An 11,781-nucleotide genomic window follows, 5' to 3' on the forward strand; every position below is an offset into this window, starting at 1 on the left:
GCTTATGGTCAAATGCTGATTAGCCCAGTAAGGGAGTTCACCCAAAAAACCTAAATCCATTTTCAGTCATGTCTAATCTTGAACACTTTATTCTCCTTTGTTAGCATTTTTAAGACAAGTTGACAAATATTGTTTATGGATCTCCAAGGTTGTTTTTTACCAGTTCAATCTGTTTTATTGAATTCTTGATAACAGGAACAGGACTTGCAAAGTGGGATATCAGAAAGGTCTGTGTTGGAAGTTTTCTTCAAGGCCAAGAGAAAAGTGGCTGTCTGGAAAGTTCTGCATTGAGTTGTACTTGTCTCTACATTGAGTTGTTCCTTTGTTTCTTTTTATTGTGTCCAATCAGCCAGCAAATAGATTTCTTTCAGCTTACTGAAGCTCTGTATTCTTTTGCATTAATCTGTTGTCTTCAAAATAAATTTTAAAAGCTGTTTCAGTTTCCCCTCTTTTCTTTTTTTTCCTTTTGCTTGCATGCACAAAGTGAGGCTTATTTCACAACAAAACAAAATGCCCATATTTTCTTAAGCCATAATGTGAAACCAATAACCCTGTGACTATGTGGCATAGAGCACTAAACTTTGGTCCCATGGCTAAAATTTTAAGATGACTACAAGGAATGCCTGTGACATATGACATCAATCTTGGATGACCATTTGATCTCTAAATAAGAGGAATTTTGTATACTCCAAAGAACTTTCCTATTCTTTTTATTTATTGTTGGTCGTTCAAAACATTACAGAGTTCTTAATACATCATATTTCACAGTTTGATTCAAGTGGATTATGAACTCCCGCTTTTACCCCGTATACAGATTGCTGTATCACATCAGTTTCCCTTACATAATGCCTTTCTAGTGTCTGATGTATTCTGCTGTCTGTCCTATTCTCTACTATCCCCCCTCCCCTCCCCTCCCCTCCCCTCCCCTTTTCTCTCTCTACCCCTTCCACTGTAAATCATTTCTTCCATTTGTATTGTCTTGTCTTACCCCTCCTTTCCTCTTATATGTCATTTTGTATAACCCTGAGGATCGCCTTCCATTTCCATGCGATTTCCCTTCTCACTTCCTTTCCCTCCCACCTCTCAACCCTGCTAATGTAAATCTTCTTCTCAAGCTCTTCGTCCCTACCCTGTCCTTGTTTCCTCCCCTTATATCAAAGGAGTCATTTGGTATTTGTTTTTTAAAGATTGACTAGCTTCACTTAGCATAATCTGCTCTAATGCCATCCATTTCCCTCCAAATTCTATGATTTTGTCATTTTTTAGTGCAGAGTAATACTCCATTGTGTATAAATGCCACATTTTTTTTTATCCATTCATCTATTGAAGGGCATCTAGGCTGATTCCACAGTCTTGCTATCGTGAATTGTGCTGCTATGAACATCGATGTAGCAGTGTCCCTGTAGCATGCTCTTATTAGGTCTTTAGGGAATAGACCGAGAAGGGGGATAGCTGGGTCAAATGGTGGTTCCATTCCCAGCTTTCCAAGAAATCTCCATACTGCTTTCCAAATTGGCTGCACCAGTTTGCAGTCCCACCAGCAATGAACAAGAGTGCCCTTTTCCCCACATCCTCTCCAGCACTTATTGTTGTTTGACTTCCTAATGGCTGCCAATCTTACTGGAGTGAGATGGTATCTTAGGGTAGTTTTGATTTGCATTTCTCTGACTGCTAGCGATGGTGAGCATTTTTTCATGTACTTATTGATTGATTGTATGTCCTCCTCTGAGAAGTGTCTGTTCAGGTCCTTTGCCCATTTATTGATTGGGTTATTTGTTATCTTATTGTCTAATTTTTTGAGTTCTTTATATATTCTGGTTACTAGGGCTCTATCTGAAGTGTGTGGAGTAAAGATTTGTTCCCATGATGTAGGCTCCCTGTTTATCTCTCTTATTGTTTCTTTTGCTGAGAAAAAACTTTTTAGTTTGAGTAAGTCCCATTTGTTTATTCTAGTTGTTAACTCTTGCGCTATGGGTGTCTTATTGAGGAATTTGGAGCCAGATCCCACAGTATGTAGATCATAACCAACTTTTTCTTCTATCAGATGCCGTGTCTCTGATTTAATATCAAGCTCCTTGATCCATTTTGAGTTAACTTTTGTGCATGGCGAGAGATAGGGATTCAGATTCATTTTGATGCAAGTGGATTTCCAGTTTTCCCAGCACCATTTGTTAAAGATGCTATCCTTCCTCCATTGCATGCTTTTAGCCCCTTTATCAAATATAAGATAGTTGTAGTTTGTGGATTGGTTACTGTGTCCTCTATTCTGTACCATTGGTCCACCCGCCTGTTTTGGTACCAGTACCATGCTGTTTTTGTTACTATTGCTCTGTAGTATAGTTTGAAGTCTGGTATCGCTATACCGCCTGATTCACACTTCCTGCTTAGTATTGTTTTTGCTATTCTGGGTCTTTTATTATTCCATATGAATTTCATGATTCTTTTATCTATTTCTACGAGAAATGCTGTTGGGATTTTGATTGGCATTGCATTGAACTTATAGAGAACTTTTGGTAATATCGCCATTTTGATGATGTTAGTTCTGCCTATCCATGAGCAGGGTATATTTTTCCATCTTCTAAGGTCTTCTTCTATATCTTTCTTTAGGGTTCTGTAATTTTCATTGTATAAATCTTTCACCTCTTTTGTTAGGTTGATTCCCAAGTATTTTATTTTTGGGGGGGATATTGTGAATGGAGTAGTTGTCCTTATTTCCGTTTCAGAGGGTTTGTCGCTGATATACAGGAATGCCTTTGATTTATGTGTGTTGATCTTATATCCTGCCACTTTGCTGAATTCATTTATTAGCTCTAATAGCTTCTTTGTAGACCCTTTTGGGTCTGCTAGGTATAGAATCATATCATCTGCAAATAGTGATAATTTAAGTTCTTCTTTTCCTATTTTTATGCCTTTAATTTCTTTCGTCTGTCTAATTGCTCTGGCCAGTGTTTCGAGGACTATGTTGAACAGAAGTGGTGAGAGAGGGCATCCCTGTCTTGTACCAGATCTTAGAGGGAATGCCTTCAATTTTTCTCCATTCAGAATGATGCTGGCCTGTGGCTTATCATAGATTGCTTTTACAATGTTGAGGTATGATCCAGTTATCCCTAATTTTTCTAGAGTTTTGAACATAAAGGGATGCTGTACTTTGTCGAATGCTTTTTCTGCATCTATCGAGATGATCATATGGTTCTTATTTTTAAGTCTATTGATATGGTGAATAACATTTATTGATTTCTGTATATTGAACCAGCCTTGCATCCCGTGGATAAATCCTACTTGATCATGGTGTATAATTTTTTTGATATGTATTTGAATCCGATTCGCCAGAATTTTATTGAGGATTTTTGCGTCAAGGTTCATTAGAGATATTGGTCTGTAGTTTTCTTTCTTTGAAGTGTCTTTGTCTGGTTTCGGTATCAGGGTGATGTTGGCCTCGTAGAATGAATTTGGAAGTTCTCCCTCTTTTTCTATTTCCTTGAAAAGTATTGGTGTTAGTTCCTCTTTAAAGGTTTTGTAAAACTCTGCTGTATACCAACTTTCCTATTCTTATTGACACTAAATTGATTTTTCAATTTAAACATGTGGGCAAAAAGGTATTTTTTTAAAAGATTTTTAATTAATTTTTATTTTAGCTGGTTTACCACTTGTCAGAAAATTTTACATACAGAAACATTTTGAAAATCATTTTTAGTAAGCATTTGACATCTGGTCAGTCAGCTCTCTACCCTTTTTATGTTGTTTTGTTCTATCAAAAGATTGGGAACTTGATATATATCCAAAAGAACTAAAATCAGCATACTATAGGGACACAGTCACATCAATGTTTATAGCAGCACAATTCACAATAGCCAGACTATAGAACCAAACTAGGTGCCCTTTAACAGATGAATGGATAAAGAAAATGTGGCATATATACACAACAGACTGAGTATTATTCAACCATGAAAATAATGAAATGATGTTATTTGCTGGCAAATGGATGGAAATAGAGACTATAATAAGTGAAATAAGTCAGACTCAGAAAGTCAAGAGGTGAATGTTTTCTCTGATACAGGGAAGATAGTCTAAAATTAGGGGAGAAAAAGAGAAAAGAGATGGGGGGATTCTATCAAAATAAAAGAAAGATCAGGAGAGTATAAGAAGGGGACTGAGGGGGAGGGGGGAGGGACCAGATAAAGGAGAAACACTGTAATGAATCTGACCTAAATTTCCAAAGTACATTTATGAATATACTACAGTGAACCTCACCATATGTATATCCACAGAACACAAATTTTTTAAAATGTAAATAAATAGATCAATAGAGTGGAGAAAGAGGAATGGGGGAGGGAGAAGGGGAAGGGTAAGAGTAAACACTGGAGCAAACTATAATCCATGCATTTAATATTTTTATGTCAAAATAAATCCTAATGTTATGTATATTATTATGAAACAGTAAAAAAGAAACAAAAGATTAGAAACTTCCTTTAAAGAAAATAATTTCTCATAATTGAGCAGCAGAACATTCATTTTTATGCAATATAAGGGATGCTAGATGTTTCACAAACTTACTGTTTCTTAATTTGGACAAAGCAAATCTGGTAGGTGTTTCTGCTGAGCATGTTTTATGAATCCTCTATTGTGTTCCATTCTATCCTCTGTGCATTTTTCATGCTAAACTGCAATTACTTAAACTCTTCCCATATCCTTCTAAATTAATTTTCCAAAGTTGGAGTATAGTCTTTCCACCTTTAAGCGATGCATTAATTGAGGCTTTCTTCTCACCATGACTTTATAATGTCTACTTTGTAATATTTCTACCTTTCACATTTTTGTTCCATACAGTTACCTTGCCCTTCCTCCCACCACCTAAGAAAAAAATGGTAGTCAACTAGCAAGTGAAGTGCACAAGGAGTCTGTGTGTTTTGTGCAGCGTCAGAGTTAGATTGAAATTTCCAGACCCAGATTTAATCTCTTCATTTTATTTACACATTGGGGGGAAATTCGGTTTATTAAATATTTTATGTAACTGCATCCAAGTTTTCCCGGCTGACAACTTGGACCTTTTCTGTACAGTGACTTTTTAATTCTAGTTTTCACAAACTGGAAATCAGCCTTTCATTTTTGCATGATGTGTATTGTTGCTGGAGTTTGCTTTGTTTTATGGTATCTATACACCTTATATTTTTCAAGAGCTATTTTGTAAGCAGATTATGTATTTCTCCATTGAAAGAGTAAATCTTAAAAAGCAGAACAATTCCAAAAAAAATTTAAAAATTAAGATCTGATACAATTCAGCAGAGAATCCATCTGGTCCTGGATTCTTCTTTGTTGGAAGACTTCCTATTACTGCTTCTATCTCATTGCTAGTTACTGGTTTGTTTAGGTTTTCTATGTCCTCTAGATTCAATTTTGGCAGATCATTTATGTCTGCCGAAATGTATCCATTCCTCCTAGGTTTTTTAATTTATTGGAGTAAAAATTTTCAAAACAGTTCCTAGTGATCTTCTGGATTTAAGTGATATGTATGGTGATTTCTCTTTTTTCACTTTGAATTTTATTAATTTGTATCTTCTATTTCTTTTCATTAGTTTGGCTAAGGATCTATCAATCTTGTTTATCAATTCAAAGAACAAACTTTGTTTTATTGATCCTTTGTATTATTATTTGTTTTAATTCTGAATTTTGGTTTTGACTCTGATATTATTTCCTTTCTTCTACTGGTTTTATAGGTTTTTTTCCCATGTTTTTAAGGGTCTTAAGATGCATCAATTGGTTGTTTATTTGGGATCTTTCAGATTTTCACATGAGACACTCATAACTATGAACTTTCCTCTTAGAACCACCTTCCTACTGACTTCTTTATCTCTTCTGATTAATTTTGGCTTGAAGTCTTCTTGATTTAATATGAAAGTAGCTAAATGACAAAAGTTCTGGCTGACTGAGCCCCATGGGGCTGAGGGATCTGGCTTTTAACAGTGATGTTTAGCTTGAGGTTTCTCTAAATCCTCAATCACATGTCCCAGAGGTTCTGGTAAGTTATATTATTACTCAAGTTTCAGTCTAAGAATTTTTATAATTTCTCCCCTGATTTCTTCTATCACCCATTCATCATTCAAAAGCCTATTGTTCAATCTATGTGTGTTTATATAGTGTTTTTGGTGTTGGTTTCTAATTTTACTCTACTATGACCAGACAAGATGCAAGGAATTGTGTTTTTTGTATTTGCTAAGAGTTTCCTTATGGAATAAAATATGGTATATTTTGAAGAAATATACCTTCTTCTGAGAAGAAGGTATATTCTGCTATTGTTAGATAACATATTCTATAGATGACTGTAAAGTTCATTTTATTTATAATACTTTTTAGGTACAATGAGTCTTTACTGAGTCAGGCATAGTGACACACTCCTGTAATCCCAGCAGCTTGGGAGACTGAGGCAGGAGGATTGCTAGTTCAAAGCCAGCCTCAGTCATGGCAAGGCACTAAGCAACTCAGTGAGACTCTGTCTCTGAATAAAATACAAATAGGGCTGGAGATGTGGCTCAGTGGTCAAGTGCCCCTGAGTTCAATCCCCAGTACTCCCCCACACACACACACACACAAAAAAAGAGCCTTCACTGAGTTTATGTCTGGATGACCTATTTATTGGTGAGAGAGGTGTGTTGGAATCATTCAATATTATTGTACTGGGTTCTGAGTCTTTAATTCAAGTTGTGTCTGTTTTATGGAATTAGGTGCACCAGCATTTGGTGCATAAATGTTTACTATCATTATATCTTCTGTTACACTCTTCCCTTTACCAGTATGAAGTGACTTTTTTGTCTCTTCTGATTAATTTTGGCTTGAAGTCTTCTTGATTTAATATGAAAGTAGCAGAATGACAAAAGTTCTGGTTGGCTGAGCCCCATGGGGCTGAGGGATCTGGCTTTTAATAGTGATGTTTAGCTTGAGATTTCTCTAAATCCTCAATCATATGTCCCTTGGGCCACCTGCAATAACATTTTCTGTGTGACTTCCCCAACCCTGCATACCTCTGCTACTGTCCCTTTTCCACAACATCTTGGGAAATTTTGCATTATTATTTCCCTGAAGAAGTCATCTATTAGCCTGCATCTCATAAACCTCTTCAATTCCAGTGATTCCTGAATTTGGTCTCTTAATGTTGTCCCAGAGTTCTTGTATGGTCTGGTCATGGTTACTTATTTTCTTTTCTAATACCATCTGAATGTTCAAGGCCAAACACTTTGTCCTCCAGCTCTGAGATTCTATTTTCAGCATTGTCTCCTCTATTAGAAAGACTTTCTTTTTTTGCCTCATTAAATTATGTTTTAATAAATATAATAATTAACATTTTTATTAAAAAGAAAGATCTCAAGCAATTCAGATCTGAAATCAAGGATTCAAGGTATATTGAAATATATGCTGCATATTTTATTGTTTTCACCATCTTACTTATTATAATCCAGTTAGTGAATGTTCAAAGAACATAAAATCAAAGTGAAAACAAGCACCAATCATTGCTGCTTTGTCACATCTAGGTCTGTAGAAATGTGTATTCCAAAGCATGGACATTTGTAAAGATATCATTTACAAATCCTGACCAATATTTCAAAACCTTACCAATTGTAAGCTTTTCATTAATGGTTTTCACCTCAAAATGCACATTTCCAAAACAGTCACATGTTGCACAAAAGGAACAAAAGTATCTTCTTTGTTTGCAGTTTGCATTGTGAATTTGGGTTGAAAGAGGTTTTATTTCTGAGTAACATAACCAACTAAGGGCTTGGATTTCTAACTCTTGCAGGTAGCAAGAGCACCAGCAGCTGATAGATATCAAGTTCCTGTTTACTCTAATCAGCTCTTGACCTGACTTTTCTGTGATTCTTAGAATTGCAGAGTGAAACAGAAAGTATGATTGAAGCAGCTGCTTTCTTCCACTGACAAGTAAATAATTTGTCCTGAGCTAATTTTAATCTAATATGTTTGGAGATCTCAGTTTCTAGTATCATTCCAGAACCTCCACTTGCTGGTATACAATTATCAGTTCTAATTTTTCCTCTGCAATATGATTTATCTTTGGTTTCCTGAAATTTAATTACTATGTGTCTTTGTGTGGGTTCTTTGATATGTATTCTGCTTGGGGATCTCTAAACTTCTTGGGAAATTATCAGCCAAAATGTTTTTTCTGCTTTATTTTCTCTGTTTTCCTGAAGGATTCTAATTACAAATATCTTAAACCATTTGATTTTGTCACACAGATCTTGGATGCATTACCTTCTTTTTTCCTTTCCCATGTTTATTCATTTATTTATTTCTTCCTTTCTCCCTTCTCTTTCTCTTTCCTCCTCTTTCTCTTTCTCTTTTTCTTTCTTTCTTTTCCTTCCTTCCCTTCTTCTCTTCTTCTTTTTCGTTCATACTAGGGATTGAATCCAGGGACACTGTACAACTGAGCTACATCCCCAATCCTTTTAATTTTTTTTTTGAGACATTTGTTCAGTCTGGCCTTGAACTTGCAATCCCCATTTCAGCCTCCTAAATCGCTGGAGATTACAGGTTCCCAAGAACATCCCCCTAAGAAAACTCAACTGACTCTTAACTAACTATAGATAGGAATAAGGTCAATTTGATCAGTTGGTCTTAAACACCTAGCAAAACTAGTTATAACCAAACTACAGTCACACCTGAACATTTAAAAGGAGAGGCAATATTTCTTTTAATGTAATTTAAGATATACAGTTGAGTCAGCCCCACCAAGAGTAAATAAAGCTGGAGACTTAAAAAAAAAGAATTTTTAGACAGGAGTGCCTAATAACTATCAACAAAGATTATCAGAGTCAAAAGTTTATTTTGGTCAATTTAAGGCCTATAAATTTTCCTAACCTCCTACATAGACAGACTTAATCTGTGTTTGCTAGTATGATTATCTAGCCCTCCATGACATGAATAAAGGGATCTCTATTAAACACAGAGGTTATACCAATAAAAAGGTATTTTACAAAAATCAGGTGAGATTAAATATCTTAACTACATCTTATGGGGACATCTGTGACATTATAAAAATCAAGGGTTATGTTTACATTTTGGATAACTCTGACAATGTAACTAATATCCTTAAAGATTTACATTCCCAAATAGAGGCCATGTCAACATTGGTCCTGTCATGGGAACAACTTCTTAGCTCTTGCATCTCCTGTTAAAAAAAATTACTGGTTTCTATCATCATCATGATATTCATTGACATGTTCTAGATGCTGTGACATTTATCTTGTATTAATCTTAATCCAATACTCATGTCTTCTTTGTTTCTCTTATAGAAGCACCCATCTCTACAATGACTTTACAACCTGTTCACTTTGAACTAAAATTTTGCCACTGATCCAAAAAATTCCTAAAACTGCTTGCCCCATGTCACTCCCTCTCAACCTGAAGCAGCCAGAGCCATCATCACCCATTTCCCCTTATAACAGTAAGGATTCCCTATTCAGGACAGTGAGACCAGAACAAAGGACAGATAGCTGATTATAAATAAAAATAAAAAAATTAAAAGGAAAAAATTTTAAAAAGTGATAATCAATTAGGTTCTACACCAAGAGACTTTTAAAATCAAGAGGCTATTGATAGTAAACTTGGGGCTAAGTTAAATGCTTTCGAAGTTACTGTAATACGTTTAGGCAATCAGATACAGAGTCTTAAGGTCAGACAACAATTATAATGCTATGTTTCTTATAAATTTATTTGTGTAACACCTGTTTATACAATAGCTCTCAATGGGATTGGAAAAACATAAAGATGCATCTATTAGTAATTTAGAATCATAACAATGTTAGTTTAGTGTGGGGAGCCACTCTGAATGACCCACACCTTTTATCCTGAAGCAAGAGGCTCTGACCTATCACTACATTTCGTGGTGACTTGGGCATTGTCCCAGCCCAGGAAGTAGAAGGCATGTCTTCAGGAGCAACACTCACCTATTCCTTTGTATATACCTCTTTGCCCTTTTTGGGATAGAATATTCCATGGAAATGCCCTTTGTGTGTCCCCTTCTCTTGCTCTGCCTTTGGATGTGGCCTTCCTAGATATCAGTCAACCTGCAGACAGCAGACATCAGGAGGCTAGACTCAACCCTCTGAAACCTGACTTTTTGCCTCATTTTAATGGCTTCTCCTCAATAAAAGGGTTCAGCAAGTGCTCTTTTCTCTCTTTCTGTGAACCCTTAAGGTCAGAGGAGCCATCACAGGACCCCCAAAGAAAAAGGTATAACTGTCTCTTGTGTGATTATTTCGTGCCAGTCCAGTTCACCTGGATGACCCTGAGTGTTTAGTTATGAGAAACGTGACAGTTTAAATCTCTTACAACTGCACCACTACATCCAAGTCATACAGAAAAGTAAGATTCCTATGTCATCTCCTGCCAATTTTGCAAAACAGCTTTTAAATGACCTAAATGGTTTCAATCCTTAGAATATGTTGTGTCACTATTCCTCCATCAGAGGACAATGTCCCACCTGGCCCCATTTTTACTTAAAAATGTCCCTGTGTTTTCTTTGTGTTTTTCTCCATCTCCCATCACCCCTACTCAAGATCCTTTGTTGATTCTATATGGGTAGTGGCACCTTTTCCCAAGTTTCAAATCAGCATATTTTTTTTGATGGTGCCAGGAATGCAATGCCCTGTGTCAACTTTATTCAGGATGTGTCTAAGAGTTGTGTTTGCAGCAAGAAACCTGGAGGATGAGGTGATTTCTCCCAGACACAGAACAGACTTGCTTCTATTTACTACAAAAGTAGTAAGTCCCTCAAACTCAGTGGTCCTCTCCTATAACACAGATCATCTAGGCCCATCTGTGTCACCCCATGGAATTGCGGGTAGGGGGAGCTGATGTGAACATAAAGCGATGAATAATTCAATCCTTTTTCTCTGAACCAGGGGTCTTGGGTCTTTTGTCAGCCTCTTCCAACTGGTAATGGGCTAACCCATTAATGAACTCATTAGCTTATAAATGTGGTAAAATTCCAGACCCTTCCATCCAACTAATTGTTCACTTTTTACTAAGTAAAAATTAAATGTGATAACCCTTTCTGTTGGTAAAGATGCTAGGAAAAAAACTTTTTGCATTTTTTAAAAATTTTAATTTTTATATGTAACAGCAGAATACACTACAATTCATATTACACATATAGAGCGCAATTTTTCATATCTCCGGTTGTACATAGAGTCACACCATTCATGTCTTCATACATGTACTTAGGATAATGATGTCCATCTCATTTCACCATCTTTCCTACCCCCCCATACCCCCTCAGAACATTTTGATACCATGATGCCTTTTTGGAAAACAAATTTACAATATGAGCATAAAATATGTGGATACTATATTACTCAGTAATGCCATTTTTGAAAGTCTATAATATAAAAGCTCTGTGTATTCAGAATATATATATGTAAATATGTGTGTGCACACACACACATATGTATGAATGCTTTAAAGCATTCATCATGGTTGTAACTACTAATAACACCATAAAGATTCACCAAAAGGAGAATCCTAAAAGTTAGTGAAAACAATAATTAGATCTCTACCTAATGATCTGAATATTCCCATCATGGATTTCTCTCCCATCATGTGTTGTTATTTGTATCATGTACTGTGAAAAGCATGTTCCAAGAAAAAAAATTTATGTTACCTCATGTTTCCATATAAAACAACATATAAATAATTCTATGAACAGGAAAGAGTGGAAATAAGGAATCAAAATGGACTACTGAAAAAAAAATGACTTATCTTGGGGTGGGTATG

General features: G+C 35.8%; 1 pseudogene; it reads right to left on the bottom strand.

Annotated features, from left to right (window-relative positions):
• Positions 1-7,440: 7,440 nt before the first annotated feature.
• Positions 7,441-11,673, bottom strand: LOC144256166 (phospholipid scramblase family member 5 pseudogene; annotated as a pseudogene).
• Positions 11,674-11,781: the final 108 nt, after the last annotated feature.

The sequence above is a fragment of the Urocitellus parryii genome, chromosome 7 (genome assembly GCF_045843805.1).
Source record: "Urocitellus parryii isolate mUroPar1 chromosome 7, mUroPar1.hap1, whole genome shotgun sequence".
NCBI lineage: Eukaryota > Metazoa > Chordata > Mammalia > Rodentia > Sciuridae > Urocitellus > Urocitellus parryii.